The following is a 22,068-nucleotide window of genomic DNA, read 5'->3' on the forward strand; positions in this document are numbered from 1 at the left end:
AGTCAGGATAAGCAGCTGCTGCATCACATTCTCTCTCAGTTCTCTAACAGGGACTTCTGTCACTCGCTTGTCTGCTATGTTCCCATTCTCCAATATTTTCCTTGTCCGTCCGTTCCCCCCCCACCATGTCTAACCTGTCACTATCTCCCTGTCTGCTCTTCCACTGCTTTTGGCTCCCTCCTTGTTTCTGTGCCTTCCTTCTGCTCCTCTGTCATTTTCCTTTTCCCACCTACAATAATATTCTTCTGCACCCAGCAGTCTCTCCTCCTCACACATCCTTGCAATGACCTTAGTTGTTCTTTTCTTCCCCTCCCAAATTCTTCTGACTCTGTCATAGTTTCTTGTCATCTTTGTTGCCAACACATTTTCTCCACTGCTGCTTTAGTCTGGTTTTCCTGTCTCCTGACTGAGTTTTTTTGTAAAATCCGGTCCTGCGCAACTCACGTCAATGGGACTTTTGCCATTGACTTTGGTATGAACAGAATCAGACCCAGGATGACTACAGTATCGTCAGCTCTCCTGAAAGTAGCCTGGTTGCAGCCCATTTGGAAATTGTGGGAAATTACTTCCACCTTTTTTGGGAGCAACCTGTGGCCATCTCCTACTGACATAATGGGATATGGTGGCCGTTTTGGATAAGGGCTGGACTTTGGTAATTGAAAGCACAAATCTTTTTGATTTATGAGAACCTTTAAAAGCCACCGAGTACTATGAGAGTTGTGATAACATCATCAGATACGTCAGCTCTAAGCTTGCCACCTCCCATTCAAGACAGAAGTTATATGCTAGCATTACCCATGTTGAATATCATACAAATAAGTGACAACGCCTTGTTCATATCAGTATTAATCATAACTTGTTAAAATCTTGTTTTGTTTTGTTTTAAAACAGGCTGCCTAGAAACAAAGATTGTGTTTACAAAGATTGCTTTATTTGCATGATCTGCTTTGGCGAAGAAAGCATACTAAATCTATTGATAGCTTCAGCATATTTCTTATGCTGCTCCAGAAATTCTGTGGTAATATCGGTCATTTTAATTATATATATTACATGTTGATGTAGGTGTAGGGAAGCAGGGGAACTCTGTAATGGCATTGAGTTTTAAGGCATAAAGAAAGCTTAAACAGACCTACAACTGCTTAACATATGCCCTCTGTCTGAACTCATTTTATCACTTGATATCTTACTTTTCATTGCATAAAAAGTTGGTGCAATGGATGGTTTCAGTCCTGCTGTACCTGTCAGAAGTTGCTATAAGGTTTCCAGGATATAGAAAACCAAAATTTAAAAGCATAAAAAATCCTGACTTTCAATTCATTAAAGCTTACTTGAAGCATCGCATTTTGTTGCTGGGGTTAGTGGTTTTCTGGTTTTCTAAGCAGCAACTGCTGAGTGATTTAGAGTACATATTTGCTTCTGAGTTTGGATTTCATTTTCAAAACCATTTAGAGTTATAAAACTGTCAACTTAAGAACAGTTTATATGCTTTGTTAGGGAAGGCCTCATCTATACGAAGTTTGTATCCTTCTCTTCATTTTGGACTGCCTTTATTTTTTCCAGCCCCTACTGCCTTCCTTTTTGTAGTTGACTATCACTATAATATTACCACTCCTGTAAGTCACACACTTTCTCTGAGATTATCATCATCAAAGCTGCTCCTTAGGTTAACCAGTATGTAAAGAGAGGTAATAGAAAACACACTGAACCCTTTTTCTTTACCCTGTCCTGAACTCAGCCTCTGTGTGTGGCTGCAGAAAGCTTCGCTTTTTGCTTTTGCTCAGGGAAAACACTTGAAATGTCAGTGTGCTTAATTTTATCTAATCTATCTTGTCTCTCTGTTTTCAAGTCACAAACTCAGAGATCAAAAAGAATAGATTAGAAATATTAGATACAGTTAAGCACATCTTGGACCTTTCAAAAAGTTTATTTGGCATGAACAATAGGATGTACATCGTAATCTTTTGGGTCCTAGACATCGAGCCTTTGATTCCTACCCTATCAGCCTGACGTTCCAGCTGGTTTTCTGTCCACCTCATGGTCCATTCATCCAGCCCGTACTTCCTTAGCTTGCTTGTGAGAATGCTGTGGGAGCCAGTATCAAAAGCCTTGCTAAAATCAAGGTACACTGCATCCAGCCATCTCCCCACATCCGCACAGCCAGCCAACTCATCCTAGAAGGCAATCAGGTTGGTCAGACATGACTTGCCCCTGGACCATGCCAACTGTTCGTAATCACTTTTTTATCCTTCAAGTGCTTAGAAATGGATTCCTTAAGGATCTGCTCCATGATTTTTCCAGGAACTGAGGTGGGGCTGACTGGTCTGGAGTTCTCTGGATCCTCCTTCTTCCCTTTCTTAAGTATGGACACTATGTTTGCCCTTTTCCAATCATCCGGGACCTGTCCTGATTGCCATCAGTTTTCAGAGATGACGGCCAGCAGTTCTGCAGTCACATCAGCCAACTCCCTCATCACCCTCAGATGCATCCCATCTGGTCCCATGGAGTTGCACACATCCAACTTTTCTAAGTAGTTCCTAACCTGTCCTTTCAGCCTTAAGGGCTACTCACCTCCTCCCCAAACAGTACTGCCTGGGAGCTGACCTTACCTGTGAAGATTGAGGCAAAAAAGGCACTGAGCTCTTCAGCCTTTTCTGCATTCTCTGTCACAAGGTTGCCTCCCCCATTCAATAAGGGACCCACACTTTCCCTGATCCTCCTCTTACTGTTGACATACTTGTAGGAAACCTGTCACATCCCTTGCTAGCTACAACTGCAATTTTGCTGTGGCCTTCCTGACTTCATCCCTGTATGCCCAAGCAATGCTCTTATATTCTTCCGTAGTTTTCCCGACATCTCTGCTCTTGATTTCTGAGAGGAGATAAGTCACAAAAAGTGGGCATATGCTCCTTCTCCCAGGAGAAACTCTCCCAGGAGCAATTTCTGTCTGGTTGTGCTTGACTTATTTTTTTTCTTGGCGCACACATCTTTGTTCCAGGAGAAAAGCTGGAACATCTGCATGCTTGTGGTTTCTACTGGGAGAGCAGTGGTTCTCAGAGTAGAAACTAAATAATCTCTGTCTCTTCTGTATTTGTATGTTGCCCAGCTGGGAGGGCCTCCATTTGTATTATTTGGGAACAACTGCATACCATGTTATCAGCTTGGCAGAGAGAGCCTTGTGAACTAAGTCACAATCCTTTGGCACTGATCACAGGCTTCTGCAAGGTAGATAATTTCTACTGGCAATTTTGGTTTAGCAGGACACTCTCATATTGATAGAACTGCCTTGTAGAGGACCCTCTTTACTTCTCAGCCTTTACAACAAACAGAGCAAATGCAACAAAGTGTGCCAAATCTTCTTGCTAAAGCTGATGACTTAATCACCTCCCTTGTTGGCTTTGCACTTTGAAGCCCAGGGGCTGTGCTATGGACTCTTGGAGCAGCTGGTTGATGCTACTCCTGGCAGTCCTGATATATACTCCAGTGTAGTATATCTGTGCATATGAGCAGAAGTATCAAAGACAAACAAGTTGACTACCAACAACAACCTGGTTGGGACCCATACATGAAGACAAATGCTAATGATGAGCAGCTCACTGTAGATAAGCTCTAACTTGCTTTGCCTGATCTCCCCATTAACTCTGGCCCATTCATTGTGGATGAATCGCACAAGATGTTGAACAGAAGAAAATATAGAAAGCCCCACCCCTGCATTGTCTCCAGCTTGACACTGAGACCTTGCAGCATGGCAGTTGCATAAAATATAAATAATCGTGATATAGAAATAGAATAACTACTCAGCACATGTTGAAGAAAAATGTAAGTTTACATGGTATTACTGTATTATATTGAGAGCTGAATGCAGGACCAGAAGCCAAGAAATCACAAGGTCCAGTGTATTAGAACTGCTAAAATGAGTCATACTTCCTGACATGACATTTACAATTAGGGTACTAATACTTGATTACCAGATTAGTGTCTTATTATATAGTTGAATCCCATGTCCCATTATAGTTACACCTGGGTAGATTTATACAAAAACATTGTGAATGTGTTCCAGAACTGGGCAGGGACTTAGTTATGCTGTTTTTTGTGACTTACTGAGTTAGAGGTGCAGTCCCTTGATTGTTCCCTGTTATCATTGTTTATCTACTAGTTCATAAATAACGAACAAGACATCAAAACTTCCCAAATGATTTCTAACTTCTAAGAGTTTATGACTAAAATAAGTGCTTGAAAGTGACAGCAGATTTTATAGAAAGGTCAAAGTTAAAGGCTGGTAATTTTATTTAAAGATCTTGAGAAGAAAGGCAACATTGGGAGGTAAAATGTCTTTCCCATCTTAAAAAAAGCCAAAACAAAACAAACACCTCTGACCTCTTGTGTTTCCAGCTTCTGCCACACTCCTTTCTCCCCTTGATCTCATTAAATATACTATCTGCATCACTGTCTGGAGTTCATCTCTTTTAGTTTCATCCTAGGTCCTCTCTATCCTAACTTCCACTCCCTGCACTCCATTGAAAAGCTCTTGTTAAGAGGTGTTCAGAAAATCTTTTCAGTGGGATGCTTTTCCATTGAAGAAAATACAGCTTAGTTCAGAATGTTTGGATAATGTGTTGATGTGATAGAAATCCAAACAGAAAGGTAATGAAATGTTTCATTTTGATAACATCAAAGAACTCCGTTTTGATAGGGTAAAAATATTGCCTTTCAACTTCATTGTTGGATTTCATTTTGTTCAAGCTTTTTTATTCATAGATTCATGTATGTAAGGCTGGAAGGGACCTTACAAGATCATCAGGTCCAGGCCCCTGCACCAGGCAGGAAAGACAACGGGGGTCAGGTGACCCCAGCAAGGTGACTATCCAGTCTCCTCTTAAAGATTTCCAGGGTAGACGACTGTACCACCTCTGGAGGGAGCGTATTCCACAGTCTGGACACTCTAACGCTGAAGAAGTTTTTCCTAGTGTTGAGCCTGAAACAGCTTGATATTATTTTATTTCAGTAGTATTTATCTGTAATATTTACTGTTTATAATATTATAACTGTCCAACATTACTGAAGCAAATCATTCTAAATTGGAAGTCTTCAAAATATCCAGTCTGTGAAAAACATATTTGAAATTTTGATTGTTCCGTCTTCTTTAGAGTGAAAACAAATTTTGAATGTAGAATATCCCTTGGGATGGACGTTCCATTTCCTAATGAGCTCTTAGAAAAGGTCTCTCCTTAGTCAAGACTTTGGTGTCTTCTTCATGGCCACAGCTGAGAACCAGTACTTCTTCCTTGTTCTTGACCCTCTATCTTCCTCTGAAACAATTGAGTGAGCTCTTCTTTTGTTATCTTCTTGTCCCTCTGCTGTCATGACTATCTCCATCTGGTTGTCCTCTTTCTTCTCCAGGCACTCCTACAGTTTGTTGTATGGAGGATTCTTCTCAGCATGTTTCCCCCAATTTGTAGTGGAGGCTTACCAGGACCTCCTCCTTGATTTGTGCCTGTTCCTTTACATCATCTGAGCACTCTGTCTGGCAGACACAAATTGAACCATCTGCAAAGATCTTTGCTTGTCACTTTGTCCACGTTACCTCTATCTTTCCACCCATTCACTGGCTCCTTCTTTTTAATTTTTTTAAAATCTTTTTTCCAGAGTCTCAAACTACTTTCTCTTAGCTTTCAAGCTCTTCATAGCCTCTCACCCCAACTGACATTTCTTCATATGCTGCTGAAATACAGATTCTTGCCTCCTTTCTTGTCTCTTTTCTTTCAGCATTACCAGAATTCATTTTTTATTTGTTAGCATTTCAAACAAGATGTATCCTTTCTCTCATGCTTAAGTGGAGTAGCGTGTAAAACTCAGCAAGGTTACCTCATTGTCTGTTTTCATATCCATACTTGAAACTTTCCTTTAAAATGATGGCTACAAATAACTTGATGATAAATGAACACCTAGAGCTGGATCAACATCCAGGGTGAGGCTCCATGTTGAATATTTCCCATACCTTGAAAGCCATCTCTCACAGAAGGCTGACATCAGTGAAGAAATCCAACTTCACCTCAAATATTCAGCTTTTGGATGCCTGAAGAAACGGGTGTTTGAAGATTGCAACATCAAACCCAAAACAAAGCATATGGAGCTGAGATGACATACAGGAGACATCTAAAGTTGTTGGAGAAGTACCATCAATGCTTCCTGCAGAAGTTCCTCCAAATCCAGTAGCAACATTAGCATCAGATGTACCAACATTAGCATCTCCTGCAAGCAAACACCACAGGTATCCAGGCAACAATCATCCAAAATCAACTTCATTGGGATGGCTGTGTCATCCAGATGTCCAAGTCCAGACTCCCAAAACAAGTTTTATTCTCCCAGCTCAGCCAAGATGTATGTATGCTCAAGAAGAGGGCAGAGAATGAGCTTCAGGGATGTCCTCAAGGCTAACTTTAAAAAAAAAATGCAACATTGATGTGATCTCATGGAAGACTATTGCCCAGGCCTGCTCCTTATAGAGGAAGAGTCTGCTGCAGGGATCTCAGTACTTTGAAACTTCAAGACAACAACAGGAGGTGGAAAAGCAAGAGCAGCAGAAACAGAGTGTCATGGAACAAATGAAGGATCCAGTGCCACGCAGCCCACATGGAAATGCATGTCCAAGCTACAGTAGTCGATTGATCCCAGATAGGCCTCATCAGCCATCTCTGGATACACAGATAAGATAGTCATGGAAGACAATCATGCTTGACTGTGAGGGATTGCCAAAAAGAATAAGAGAAATAAACACCACTCTCTATTGTGCCGGTCAGTGCTGATTGATTTTATTTGTAGTTGATTTTATTTGTAGTTCTCTTGTCATTCTTTCAGTATCTTCCTACTGCACCCTGTTTTATTCTTGGATTGGTGTCCTTGAGCAGTGCCCATGTCTTTGTTACCGGGGTGTAGGTTGCAGCCGTGTTGGTCTAAGGACACAGGCAGACAAGGTTCTTGGGGTGAATCTGATATCTTTTATTAGAGCAACTTAAATAGTTGGGACCTGAGAGCTTGCCTAAACAATTTTTTTCCCAACTATTTAAGTTGGTCTAATAAAAGATATCAGATTCACCCAAAGAACCTTGTCTGCCCATATCTTTGTTTTGTGTTTGTACAATAATTAGAAGACTAGGCCTAGCCCAGGTTTCTGCATGCTGTCTTAATGTCATTAGTAAGTAATCAGATGAAAATTATGAAAATTTACACTTCTTTCCCTCAAGCAGTAGTTGTTTTTTCAGGGATTTATTTGAATGATGTTATAGCTAATGTGAGAGAAGAGTTTTTAAAAGTCCCTAACAAAGTTATAAAGATTAATTTATGGAAATGAGATGCCCCAGACTGAAATCAGACCACAGCTTCCAGACCTGGAAATTCAGTGATAATACTTGCATTTTTGTCAAACAGAAATGTGCAGGATAGATATTGGTTGTTGAAGTGTGGGAGTTGTTTGAGTCAAATTTGTTTTCATAATAACTGGAAAAGACTTGACTGTCTTAGGATTTGTCTTTTTTTTTTAAGCCTTGCTTTGTATGCCAGTTGCATTTAAAATTATCTACTTCAGTGTGGTCTGTTGAAACACAAGCAAGTTTTATGAAGTATTTTTGCTAAACAGACGACAGGTTTTAATTTGGGGTCTTAAATCATAATTGGTTTTCGATTTTCTGCTCTGCCTCACAGAAACATAATGAAGGTACACCTGATGCTATAAAAAACAGATGTCATTTTAATGTTCCCGGACTGTGCGGGGAAGCCTTGAGAGTTCACAAGTTGCTATCACAGGCACGTACTTATCGTGGGGCAAAAAATAAAGCAGGAAATATGTAAAGACTTGAGAGAGAAATCAGTTGCTTGGGAACAGATAACATTCGCTAATTTTAGTACCTTTTCTGTTACTGAAAACAGATATTTTTTTTCCTGAGGAACTTCTGGAGGAACTTCCCTTATAGGTAAAGGACAGCATACCAGAGCAAGCATGTTCAAATTGTGTGTGGAGGACTTCTTGAGGCCATGCTATTGTCAATGCAGTGTCGTAGGAGGTTGGCTTCTCTTACTGGTGCAAGAAAGGACTACTGCTGCTGTATGCATAGGGATCGACGTCCCGACATGGGTAGGATCCTCTTTTTGGAACCAGAACAGTTAAAGCAGTCTAGTATTCAGCTATAGACTGGCTACTGATCATTCTTTTATACACTTTAACTATTAGCAGTTGGTAATTGTGAATTGTATGAGAGAACAGGAAGTCTGGAGAAAATCAGAAAACCTAACTGAATTGTCAGTATAGACTTTCTGAAGTCTTGGTCAAATACTGTATTCCATTAGGACAAAATTTCCGGAAATGGCAGAAACATGAACTGTGCATAAAACATAAGTAGAAGTTGTTATTGCATTTTTTCTTTGAGTAGAATGAACTTGTCTCGAGGTGTCCCTACTAAAACCTGTGGAAGGTACGTGCATTTGGAAGAACAATGTATACACAGAAGGTGATTAACAGAGTCTAAATCTGTAGGTGTTAAAAGCAATAGATAATCAGGTCCTTTGTGTTCCAGCTGATGGTGTGCACAACTTATATTAGGAATGTTGGATCGTGAAATGGAAGTATATAGAACAAATTAATTGTGCTAAAGAAATTAATCGCATGTAAATTAAAGCTGCTCACACTGTTTGCTTTCTTGAATCCCTCCTTGTGGATCTTGGCCAGGCTAAATTGAGGTGTATGTGAAAGATCCATATAATAAAGTAATTATAGGGAAAATGGTGGAATATTTAACTGGTTATTTAAAGGTTCCTAATATATCAAATCATAAAGGTCCTGGTTCTGTCAAATTAGTAATTTGTCACTCTCCAGGTAGGTAATCCTTTCTCTTAATTTAGCTGGAAGGATGTACAGTTAGAGGGATGAAAGTAGAGAATGAATCCCAGAACATTAATTTCTCCTAGTTATATATTCTATTGAATTCTGTAGCTGAGACTAATGAGGACAGGCTGGTAATTAAGTAGATATTAAAAAAAAGTAATATATGCACAGAAGTGAAGCTCATTGCCTCTAATAACAAGAATTTATTTCTCTCACTAAGTAAACCATAAGGAATCTGGATATAACAGTTGCAGAAGACTATCCTGCCTTTAAAAAAAAGCCCATAGTTTTTAACAATTGCTGAGCCTCCTCCCTGCATTCATCTTGTTAATAGGTAGAAGGCAAACATGGCCTTCTACCATACAAAGAATAACCTTTTTAATTACTGAGAGATTATAAATGAAAGGTAAACTATAAGGAAGCAATCAGTTGGTCTGAGAGACTGTCACTTTTATATTGCTACACTGGACAAACTGATTGCACTCAATTAAATCCATCTGATACCATCCATGTATCCAGGAGTGTTGAAAAGGAGATCTTCAGAGGCTTTACAGTATTCAAAAAGTGTCAGATCACTGTTCATCTGAGAAAGGTGGAAGCATCCCTTCTCCTCCAAAAAGATAATATTTCAGCCAAGTCTGATTATGCAGTTGCTGAGTCAATGAAGTAGTTAGATCCCAAAGGTTACGGTCCTTTATGAGAGATCTCACTCAAGTGGGTTTTTTACTCCATATCTGCTGCTTCATAACAACGTTGGTACATGAGATTAGAATAAAATGATCACCTGCTTCTTCCTTCCATCTCCTCCAAAATTATTGATCTAGTCTGCTGGTCGATACAGAGTGTTATAATATTTTTAAAACATTGCTTTTACTGACATGTTGTGCGAAGAGGATATCTGGGAACTTTTTGTGATGGCCACAACAGCACCTGTAATTGGGAACTATATACAGTATTTCTGATAATGCGGCAGTTCCGGGGCAGTAGAACTATGAGAATCACAGGTATCCAGAAGTTATATTCTGTATCTGCTGCAGTAGGGAGAAGGTTTATTTCAATCCCAGACCTGCTTTGACAATGAGCATGGCACATTGGCAAATTGGATGAGCATGGCAAATTGGAACCACTAGAAGTGGACTGTTACTATGGAGTGAATTGTCCTTGATACCTTTGCTGGGATTGGAAATCCATATAAAATTTAATGTTTTGGTGTTGTGTTTCTCCTCAGTCAAGACCTACCTTCTTTAGCTGGAAGTTACCTGAGTTTTTTTATATGCCATGGAAATGAAGTGTGTTGTATAAGGAAGTCTGTCTGTAGCCATGTTATGGAAGCTGGTATGGCTAAACCTTTGTTGCCAAGGACGCCCACATTCCCTATATGTCCTATTTTGGAGAGTTTGGTAGGATTTACATGTTGCATAGGCCTCTCGGCATAGCAATGCAGTTTGCTGTAGAAGCAGGAAGAGAGGGGGCTACTTGATTTAGCGTGGGAGTGACTACAATGTCCCCTAAAAGTAGGTGGTGTTTTTTTGTGAAAAGAGCTTATGAAGGTAGTGGACAAAACACGAGAAACTTTTCTGAGAAGGCAAGGAAAGAAAGAGTAGAACTTGTAGTATTGTGCAGTAAGTTAGAAAAATACTGTGTCAGTACCTGTTTTGAATTGTAACCACATTTGTCACATTACTGCATTTACCCAAATCCAAGACGACCCTGAATTTAAGACAATCCCTCAATCATTAGATTCTATATATGGAGAATTTATACATTTGTTATAATTTTCTATGTACAGAAACTAATTATTGGAAGGTCATCTTAAATTTGTTCCCACTGCTGCAGCAGGGAAAGCAGTGGTAATGAGGCAGCTGGGGGCGCAAGGTAGGATGGCAGGGAGTGGGGGAGGCAATAAGGGACCAAGCAGTGGGGGGAGTAAGTGGTAAGGGAGCAGGCAGCTTGGAAGTGGGGGGCAGGCAGCTTTCCCTCTGCTGCCTCCCCCCCACCCCACTTGCCCTCCCGTTATGCCTGGCATCTTGCAGCCTTGAGCCCCCTTTTTACCCCCCTTGCTGAGCCAGCACTGCTGCTACAGGGCCAGGTTGGGGCCGTGCTCTGTGCCCCACGCTGGAGCAGGGACAGAGCCTGCTGGCATGGAATAAGAGTGGAAGCGCTGAAGCTGCGGGGGGAGTGGGCTGCACAGATAGTGTCGGGGAGAGATGGAGGAGGAGGAGAGAGGTCCAGAGGCAGTAGGGGAGGAGGCGGGCAGCAGCTGCAGCTCTGGCCCCAAACCAGGGTCGAGGCCACAGCCAAGCTTCAGCAGCTACCACTTCTCCCCCTACCCCTTCCCCCACTGCCTCCTACTTGACTCCTAAAGAATAGACTTTTCCCACCCATATGAAATGAAGGGGAAAAAAACTTGTCTTGAAATCGGATAAGTACCATACTTCTACTTGGATGTTTACCAAATGCCTCACCAATATCTCTTTTGTACAAAGTGTCCAAGATTGGACCAATAAAAATAACTTATAAACTATTACTACCTCTTACATTATTACCTAGTTGTTTGGGTTTTTTTCCCCCAATTGATAAAAATACATGCTTTTAAAAACATTTAAAAAGAGATTGATTTGTGCAAAAATAATCCATCAATTCATGCCTGAAAACTTTATTCAGCTTTATGGGTAGGTAACTTGCAAGATCAGCGTACTTTGCATTTCCAGGTAATGGAAATAGCAACGTAGCTGTAAAAGGGCGGATTTCCAAAGCGGCAACAATGGAAGCACCTGCACAAATGTGTATGCACCTGTTGGACATAAAAACCCCTGCAACTGTGCAAGCAAATCTTTACATATAATTGCCTGGTTTTTATGCAAGTAATGTGGCTGGGGCCTAAGCCTGAGCTAATTCACTTTTATGAAAGTGATGCTTCAATGCAGGAAGTCAGAGATTTATATTTAAAGATAATTGTACTAGGGGAATGAGTCCATTGCACAGCTCTCCAAATAATCACCCAGGAGGGGGAAGGGGTTGGTTTTTGTTTGTTTGTTGATAAAATTAAGACAATTTTAAAAATCAAGTCTTTGTCAGTAGCTTCCCACACTTAGGATGAACCTCTTCTCACCATAAGTTAGGAAGGTATTATTCCTTAAATCTCATGTCAGTATAAATGAGGTTTCCCATTTCAAAGGCACAGATAGGGAGCTCTAGGGGGTCTCTGCTTCCCACAATTTTTAGCCTCCCTCCACAACTCGGGTTCAGAAGTACAGATATTGAACTAGCCGCCACAGACCATCATAGAGTGGTCCTGAAAGCATTGCATGGGGTTCCTTCCCTATCCTCCTTCCAGGCATTCAGCGTATACGTTGCTATCAACAAGTGCTTGCCAGCACGTACAAGTGCGGTGCTTATGCTCAAAAGGCACCCATACATCACATTCATATGATAGCTGGAGTCCTGTGAAGGAAGATGAACCACTCAGCTTGCTTGCTGGGGGCAAGATTTGGCCCTTGGTATCTTATTAAAGTGTAAATAAATAATTGAAATCCTATGGATTTGCTGTCCACTCCACTTTCTGCTAGAATCTCCCTATGAAGTGTGTTTTCTATAGTCTAATGAATGAATGTTTAAGAACAGAGTAAAATTGTTACAATATGCATACCAAGAATAACATAACAAGATGTTATTTTTAAACAATGTGCCAAAAAAGACCCCCAAAAAATCCATCTGGGCTGCAACAACAAATAATTGAGAAGTGCCTGTAAAAGTTATGTGTATATTTTTATATCAATTGAGCCTAGCCAGCATATATACAATTCCTAGAATTTATGGTTTAAGCCAGCCTGCAGAGCTCAGTGTAGGTCTGTAGTATATGTAGCTGCTATGGTGATTTGAATAAAATAAATAAAACAGATAAATATGTAGCATATTAGAAATTCATTACTGGCAGTCTTTCAAATGCAGCTCAGCTTCAACGTGTGGCCTCTGTAATGTTTCATAATGAAAATAGCAAAACGGACCTCCTAGAACATGGAACAGGCTTTTTGGAGGGGGGGAGGTTATGTAATGGCCTGACTCTGCCTTGTCAATAAGCACAGTTCAGCATACTGGAAAAAAGTCAGATATGCACGTTCCGCAAATCCTTGACATGTCTCAGTGAAGACGAGTGATCTGGCAGAAGTCTAACATGGGATATTAAACATGGTGTATCTTTAAATAATCAGTCTCCTAAGAGTTAATAATAAGAAGGAAATTACAACTTTATGTAGCAACTAAAGTAGAAAAGAACATTGCTGATTTGACACTTAAGAGCCCAAATAATTAAAAACAGGGTGCATCTTACCAAATCCTTTACTTCTGATCCGGTTCTCTGCATTGACTCTGTATTTTCTAACGTTGTGACCACTTTAGGAGGCAGATAGTCCTTGTCTTACCCTTTTGAATGCAGTCTCTTCCACAGTTTCAGAAGTCTCCGCAACAGTGGTTGACATCCTCCCCAGTATGCCTGGCTCTTGCTGAATAAGATCCCCTGTTTTCTTTCCTCTTTCTCCTCTTAACATTCTTCCCCTGCAAAATTCATCCCTTTTCTGAAATGTCAGAGGTTGCACTTGTCTGTAGTTCTTCCAGGCAGGACTGAAAGGAACCCCCCACCCCTTTTATTCCTTTAGCCCCGCAAGACAGTGGAAGGAGCCTGGTCAGCAGAAGGAAAAATGAAAAAGCTACCTTTCCTCCACCCTCATCAAACTCTTCTGAGGGTTGGAAGTGAAGCAGTTTGTCAGGCTGATCTTCAAAGTTGTACTTTAGAGGGGAGGAAGAAAGTGGAAAGCAGACTGAAGGCTAGAGGAGAGGTTTCTCTCCTCCCCCCCTGGGCCCCTTGTCGGCTGTTTTTATTGATTTCAATCACTGGAGGCTTGAGCTCTCCGGAGAAACACTGTGTAATGTGTTCTTTCCTGGCTTTCATTAAAGAAACTCAATGCAGTGCGGTCACGCTGCCGAGCCTGCCTGGCAACCTGCCTACTCCGCGCGGGCCTTTCATTGGAGGCAGCGAGCTCTTGGGTTTGTCTCCAGCGAGGATTTCAAACCATCTCCGTCTGCCTCTACCTTCCCTAACCCTCCAGCCCTTCCAAACTCGGGGGCATTTTCTCTGTCCCTTAAAAGGGACGCCTTTGCCACTGCGGCTATAAGGTCTGTATCCTCTGGTGTCTGTTCAATGTGCCCTTAACAATCTTGGAAACCTTCTGTTCATTTATTCTGAGGGGAAGGGTGGCAGCACTTTTATAATAAACTGAAGTACATAGAAGGAGGTAAAAGTGATTTCTTCACTTTTCTAACCCTGTTCTGTCTTCTGCTGCATATGCTCTTTCACCTGATTGATTGGTACAGTTTAGAGGGGCTGGACCTGATGATCTGTAAGGTCCCTTCCAGCCCCTAACAACAATGAAACTATGAAACCAGGGACAGGGGATAAGTGAAGCAGGATGGCAGATGCATGCATACATACATACACATTCCTTTTCGTGCTGCAGAGACAGGCTGAGCAGAATGACATTGGCAGGACTGCATAGGCTGGGAGGGTGTCAGTCAGGATAATGACACCCAAGGATAACTGAAAGTCGTTGAGATGAAATACAGACTTAGTTTCTGAACTGGATCTGTTATCATACATATAATTTTACAGGGATACGTATTTTAGAAAGTGGAATTTAACTAACGTAATAGTTTCTGTAAATATTTTCCTTCTGTATGCACTTAAACTCTTCCATTTAATTTAAATTTACTGAATTGTTTACTTTTCCCTTGTTCAGTAATTCTTACTGTTAACATGTTACGTATTCTGCAGAAGCATGTGTGTACATGGATGAAATAGTAGAAGGACCCGACAGCTTTTAGTTGACTGCAGACTTATGCCAGTAAAGTTGCATGCATCCCAAATCAAAATGTAATTGCAGTTGGTAACCGACACATGTATTTCTTAAACAGATACAGTATCTCTCCATGGGTCACATGCACTTTTTTCCCATTTACACATATACAATAGCAGAAAGAATCCTTTCCTGGATCAGAAAGATACAAAAGCTTGTTCTCATTTAAATCTGGCTTTCTGCAGAACTTGTCTGAGGTTTTTCTGCATCAGTTGTGTCTATAGAAACCTTTCCAAATCGGCTTATTGTAATTTTTCCCAGTGTATATATTACCAAGAGTTGTAAGATTGTAAGAACAAGTTTGCTCTTATGAAAGGTATTTTTTGTGTGCTGTATCATTTTAAAGCATTTTTGGTTAGTTCTCCAGATGCCTTTTGGACACTTTTTATATTATTGGATTTTTTAGCAATATTTTTATTGGCCTAACATATAATAAAAATCAAGTTACTTTATGTACTATGTGAAAAGCAACCTTTAAAATATCTATCTGATGAAAGGAGTACATTGCTGGAAAAAAATGTGACTTTGATTTCAGGTCTGCTTTCTGTATCTTAATGAAACTTAAAATGTTCTTTATGCTTATAATTCCTCTGTTCATAAGGTGGAAATCTACAGAAAATAATAGTTTAAATAATTTAATATGGCTGTGAATTCTTTTATATGGGTTGTGTAGTCATAGTTACTGTGCATTTTTTGGCCAAGGCTCAATTAGTAAATCATCTGTTAACTTTTATTTTATAAATCTTGTTTCTGAGAGTTGTATAACTCAGCCCTGTTTCCTTGCAGCTTTAAATTACATTAATAGGTTTGGACTCTGTTATTGTTTTAAGTGGGAAAGTGGTGCATGAGTGGGAGAGAAAATTGAGTGTTCAGGGGAAAGTGTTTATTTTTTGTAATGAAATTCTTTATATTATTGGAAAAACAAGACAGTATAGTGCATCCAGTCTTTCTTTTTGGGGAAACCTAAGGTGTCATATCCCCATATATTTCTGGGCATTGTACAGTTTATTGACCTTATCTTCTGTTGTTTTTATTCTCTCTTTTCTCCTCATTTTTGCTCTTTCACTCCTCTTTTATCTTCTGTAGTAATGCTAGAAGAAATAGGTTCAAAGTCTGTTGGCTTGAACAGAAATGGATCTTTGTATACCTACAGTGAACTGGACTCCCCCTCTTTCTCCTGCCCGTTTTGTGTTATTCTTTTCTGTCTTTCAGTATTATAAGTGTGGCTTCTCTCCTTTGTACTTTTCTTCCATCACCTTGTTCTTGCTCATTCTTTGTAGTTATTTCCAATAACATCCAGGTAACCAAATTGCAGCCAGGGGCCCACAAGCCTTTCTCTCGCATCCAAATAGATCTCTGACACAGACCTCCACATAGCAGTCGAAATTACGTCCCTGCCACAGTGGGGAAGCCAAGTGTGTAGTCATTTGCCTGTTTGTGCCTATTATTGCCATGTGTTGGCAAGCAGAATGACCCCCTATGCGTAAGAAGGGATACAAATTCAGGACAGTTGTGACCCTGGCCCAAATTTGTAACGACTTTGCAGAGCACGTGAATGAAAATGAGATTCCTTTGCTAAGACCATCCTGTAGAGATCACGGTTCCAGTAAAGTTCATCGTATGCTGGCAACAAAGCAGTGAGAGAAATGGGAAGCCTTGTAAATGGTGAGCTAAAATGAGAGAGACGAGCATCTAAAATACTATTCCCTGAATATCAAAAATACCAAAAGTTTGAATGGCCTGGGACCTCACATTAACTGAAATTCTGGAAATTCAGAGGTGGATAATGGAAAAATCTAGTTTAAAAACCAATTTCAAACTTCTCTTTCCTGGAAACCTGGTACTATTAAGCATAAGGATACATTTACTAAAGTTGCTTTCATTTTACTACGTTATTGGTAGACTATATATGACGGGTATATGAGCAGAGAGCCACTTTTTAAGCTCCTCCTGCTCACTACACTCTATCTAGAATTGTTCTTATTGCTAGAGATTATTATTGAACCCCTTCAGTGAGGTGAGCCATGGACACACAATTTTAAATTTTACTTTTTCCCATTACCTTCTATTTCCTTCCACTGAAATTGTAGTCCTGGTTACTATATTTGAACCTCTGTAGGATCTGCAAAATGACTGTTGGAAATGCCTCTAATTTAAACCCCACCTCCCCAGTTGAGAGGGACTGGGAGGCTCTTGCTGATGTTTTTTGGTTTTGAAGAGAGGTAGTTAACCATGTTAGTCTGAAGTCAGGCAGAAGAGTTGTAAAAACACACTGACAGGCAGCAGAGCTCCCTTGGTTGTGGAGTCTGATCTGAGACTGATTCTCCTTGAAGGTCCATCAGAAACCAAGTCAAAGCAGATGCACTTTAAAAAGGATGCGGAGAAGCTTGAGAGAGTCCAGAGCAGAGCCACATGCATGATCAGAGGGCAGGAGAACAGGCCTTATGAGAGGCTGGGAGTCTGGTGCAGGACTCTTCAGCCTGGAGAAGCGAGGGCTCAGGGGGGACTTGGTGGCAGCCTATAAGTACATCAGGGGTGTGCATCAGGATCTGGGGGAATGCCTGTTCACCAGGGCACTCCAAGGGAAGACAAGGTCCAGAGGTCACAAACTGCTGGAAGCCCGTTTTAGACTGGACAGAAGAAAAAACTTCTTTACCGTCCAAGTTTTCAGAGTCTGGAAGTGGTTCAAGAACCTACTCTGGATACCTTTACGAAATGCTTGGATGCTCATCTTGCTGGGGTGATCTGACCCCAGCTGATTTCCTGCCCCTTGAGCAGGGGGCTGGACCCAATGATCTCACGAGGTCCCTTCCAACCCTAATGTCTATGAATCTATTAATCTTTTTTTTTTGTTTCTTTCTGTTACTCTTGGTGACAGGATGTGTTTTGCTTTATAGTATTGTCTCTTTAAATATGGGCGAGTTCTTAGCTTTGATAGCAATGGGTATTTTAAAAAAAACAACCTCTGTTTAGGAAGCAGAATTGTGGATGTATTCATTTTTTGGTTTATATTGATGACACTTCTCCGGTATAGGTTCTTGTGTTTCTTCTTCCCCTTTCTGAGTGTGCATCATATAATCCACTTCAATTTTTAAGCCATTTTCAGTGAGATTACTGTGAAGTTTAGTTTGATGCAAAGATATGCAGGTAGCCCTAGAAACGAGATTCTTTCATAGAAAAATAGAAAGCGATGTGACACAAAGAATGTTATTATTTCAGTCTCCTTCCCAACACTTGCAGTTAGTATTCCTCAGCGTTGTCCTCGAACAGCCATCTCTAAGGGATGAGGGAATGCAGTGGTGCCTTTGCCTCTTCACAGGCAGCCAAGAACAATGTCAGTTGCAATGTAAATATCTGTCATCTGGAAGCCACCATCTCTCATGTCACAGCCCATTCAATTGCTATTGAAGTATAAAGTATTTTTATTTGTTTAATTTTTCAGACCTGTTTCAAATTGGAATCAGTGACCTAGAGGAAAAATGGATCAAGGTGCCAGTCGTTGGGTCCCAAGCTAGCCAGTCTTCACCATTTATTGGTTTCTCTCTATTTACAGTGTTTTCACGTTCACCTACAAAGTTTAGAGTCGTCACGTTCTGCAGATCGAAGCAGTTTCTGAAATAATATAAGTGACTAGGCAAATATAACCCAGGCTCAACACTCATTTTATTACTGATATTTTCCCAGTACCTTAATTTTGAAAAGCATCCGGTCACTATATTATTATTACTTAGAAATATTGCACAGAAGTTAAAACTTTTTATGTGATTTCTGAGAAGCACTTTGCCACGTATCCATCCCTGAAGCAAAACAAGCTTTGAATAGTACAGAGAAGCACCATCCAGCAACTTAGAGCAGGAAAGAAGTACCTTATTTGTACAAATCCAAGGCACTTCATATTTAAAATATACCCCCACCCCCATTAGATCCTATACATAGCAAGTTATAAATGTGTTATTATTTTTCTTTTAAAGAATCTAATTAGTGGAAAGTCATCTTAAATTTGTCCACTCCACTGCTGTGGCACAGAAAGCAGCAGTGGAGGGGGAGGGACCAGACACTTTCCCCGCCCCCAGCGCCTGCCCATCCTGCTTTCTTCCCCTACCTGTTGCCCCCTATGCCTTTGCCTGCCCTCCACCTCTTGCTCCCCCTCTGGAACCTGCCCCCAGGCCATTTCCCCCACACCTGACCCCTGCTGCCTGCCCCACCTTCTCCCACCACTTAGGGGCTCTGGGGCAGTCAACAGCAGCGGTGGCCCCAGCCCTGCCCAGCTGGGGAGAAATGGTGGCAGCTCTGACTGGGCCAGTTTGGGGCTGGAGGGACTGAAACAGGAAGTAAGGAGGGGTGGGAGGAGCTGGGGGCTATGCAGTGTCCTTTGTGCACCCCGCTACCTGCACACACGAGTCTCCCCCATTTCCTTCCTGCCACCCAGGGGTCTCCCCTGCTACACAAGCCATCCCAGCCTTGGATAGGCAGTGGCTCAGCCCCACCTGCAGCTCCAAGCCCAGGGCCGAAGCCCCAGCTGACTTGCTGCTTGCCCTGGGCTGGCACTTGAATCCAAGAGAAAGCTTTCTTTTTCTCATGATGACTGGGAAAAAACATCATCTTGGATTCAAGTAAACACAGTAATTGTAACTGAAGGGGGAGTTTTAAGTTCCCATCAGCAGAAAGCAGTTGCACAAATCTGAATTTGGTGAAGGCATCTGAGCTAGTATCCTTTTATTCATGCAAACACACAAGTGGTTGTGTAATTTTTGTCTGTCTTATTGCAATATAACACATTTGGGGTACGCTACCCCTTAACTTCTTTTCAGGACTCCAAGAAGAAAAAAATCACCTCCTTGATTGCGAAAAACAATAGGTTTCCTCTGGATTTCCTTCCTTTAAGTGTGTTAACCTAGCATGACCTTCTTTAGATAGAGATCTAAGGAGCTTGCAGCCCAAAGTGGTATGGTAGTTGGCAGCCAGCTTTGCAAATAAGCAAAGTGGTGTTTTTGCTGTGCACATGCTTTAAATTTATCACAGCAATAAATAAGTGTATTACATGGTAGCATGTGGAATTATATTAGTAATACTCACAATAAGACGTAACACCAAAATTAGTATGTCCCATTATGAAATAAGATAACGGGAATACTTTGCAGTGTAAATAGAAGAATGGATTTAATTTTATTTTTTAAATAAAGATAAGACCAAATGAAAACTCTGAATCTGAACTTTGAAAAGCTGAATTCAAATCTAAGATACAATATGCAGTTAGCTTGCATTAGCAAGAGAGAGAAATCATTGTATTAACACTGTGCCAGAATCAAAAGCTACTATTATTCGTTTCATAAAGAATTGGTTTTATAAAAGATAGGAACACTGTAACAATAAGATATCAGATTCTAGATTGAACAAGATACAAGGTACTTTTATTGGTTTAATAAAGGATGGGTACGACAGTAGGATATCAAAACACAGTTCATTCAACTTAAATTCAATATAACATGTCTTGAAAATAACTTAAGTCCATTTTTTCTTGTTAAGTGTCTGGTCCTGATTCTGTTAAAATCACTGAGAAAATTACCGTTAACTTCAGGGAATATATACTCCAAAATGGGTGTACTTTACTATGCTACTAATGCATCTGGCTTCCGGATAATTATCATAAGGCTGGATGATAGTAGATATTAGCCAGATTGATGAAGCTAGCATGATTTGGTAAAAGTTAATAGAATTAGTAAATAGAAAGCTTCCATGAATTATAAAATTGTTGGCATTTTCATAAGGAAAGTGTTTGCAACTTTGAACAGAAGCCTAATGTATCATATTTGAATTGGAATGAATTACAGTATATTCTCTCAATAGAGAACCGTGATGTGTTAACCCTGACACTTATAACAGTGGAAAATTTCCAACATAAATGAAGAGCAGTGCCTTTGTTTTGGTTGGCCAGAAATGAATGTTGCCCAGATGAGTGTTTTGTATTGGGACCTAGTTGCAGGGGTACAAGCAACTTGTTTTGTTTTCACTGGAGAGCAGTTGGGGAAGGGATAAAAGAGCTTTTTGACAATGTGAGGAATGTGAGGGGGAAGGGAAGGGAAGGTACTGAGATATGCATTTACTGTAAGCATGAGGAAGCAGAGGCCTCTTTATCAGAACTGGTCTAATGATGTGCCACAGTCACTTTATTTGAAAGCTTCGGGGCTCAAGGAAAAGTAAACAGATTCATTACATTATTTGTAAAAGAAAATTAAGTGCAGTTTGTTCTCTAGGGGACAGCTGCTGTAGTAATCTTCTACAAACACTTTAGGAATGACTGTAGCCTATGTTTTTTGGATTTCGCCTGGCTACATTGTTATTTCAGTAAATGCAGGAATGGCTTATCAAACAAAAACTTTGCTTCCTGTAAAATAAGTACCTTCCTGCTTTTATCCTAAATACTAATTCTTTTCAGCATAAGTTTTAAAAGGGCTCTTGTACAAATGTAATGTCTGCTTTAGTTGCTTAACCTGTGTAAGTGTGTTTGCACGTGCACGTGGGCTGCAACCTTTCTTCCTTTCCAGAAAATAGTTTACAGAACAAATCAAAACTCTTTTCTGAAATGTCCCTGCCCCCCATTTAATCAAGTGCTTTCTTGCCCCTATTGAGCTCAGTTAGACTTTGAAAACAGCAAGCTGCAAAGACAAGTCAGAGTAAACCTTGATGATATGGGAATGCAGACAGAACAAATGTTTAGTCCTCAGCAGGTATCTTTGGCCCTGTCTTACCCACCACACCCTTCCCTTTCATATAGCTAGTAATAATGGCACTGAGCAGTTGCATTGTCACCTTAAATCACTTCACAAATATTAATTGATGACATGTTAAGAATTTGGCACTTCATAAGCAGACAAGATTCTTTGGGTAAATGTGATATCTTTTATTAGACCAACTAAGTAGTTGGAAAAATTGTTCTTTACAACCTATTGGGCACAGACACCCTTCTCTGAATACCATTGGGCTTATTGATACACACCTGATATTCTCCTAAAAACAATTCACTTCTAACTGATTGGATACCTTCTAATGAATGCCTTCTCAGAGCAAAAAGGGAGATTCAGAGTCTTTTAAATATCTGACCGAGTGCCCCCGGAGCAGTGTTTCTCAACCTGCGGGTCTCAACCCAAAAGTGGGTCACAAGAATACATGAAAGGGTGGCAAACAAACTTTAAAAATGGATTCTCCTTTAAAGGAGAAATACTTGGGAAACTCTGGGTTTTCCCTTGCAGGCTGGGAGAGCTGCAGCCTGCGAGGGGCTGCTTG

General features: G+C 40.6%; 1 protein-coding gene across 8 annotated transcripts in view; it reads right to left on the reverse strand.

The window, feature by feature from the left end:
• The window catches only part of GPR146 (G protein-coupled receptor 146), a 67,857-nt gene extending 53,692 nt beyond the window's left edge, over positions 1 to 14,165 (reverse strand). For 2 of the 8 annotated variants that reach the window (XM_019542069.1, XM_019542064.1), the window contains exon 1: positions 13,297 to 13,832. The gene's annotated coding sequence lies outside the window, so the exon portion shown is untranslated. Of the gene's footprint in view, positions 1 to 7,096; positions 9,806 to 13,205 lie in introns of those variants that run through there. The other 6 variants (XM_019542065.1, XM_019542063.1, XM_019542068.1 and 3 more) reach the window with 5 other exon arrangements.
• Positions 14,166 to 22,068: the final 7,903 nt, after the last annotated feature.

The sequence above is a fragment of the Crocodylus porosus genome, unplaced genomic scaffold, assembly GCF_001723895.1.
Source record: "Crocodylus porosus isolate Cpor-Errol unplaced genomic scaffold, CroPor_comp1, whole genome shotgun sequence".
NCBI classification, from domain to species: Eukaryota; Metazoa; Chordata; order Crocodylia; family Crocodylidae; genus Crocodylus; species Crocodylus porosus.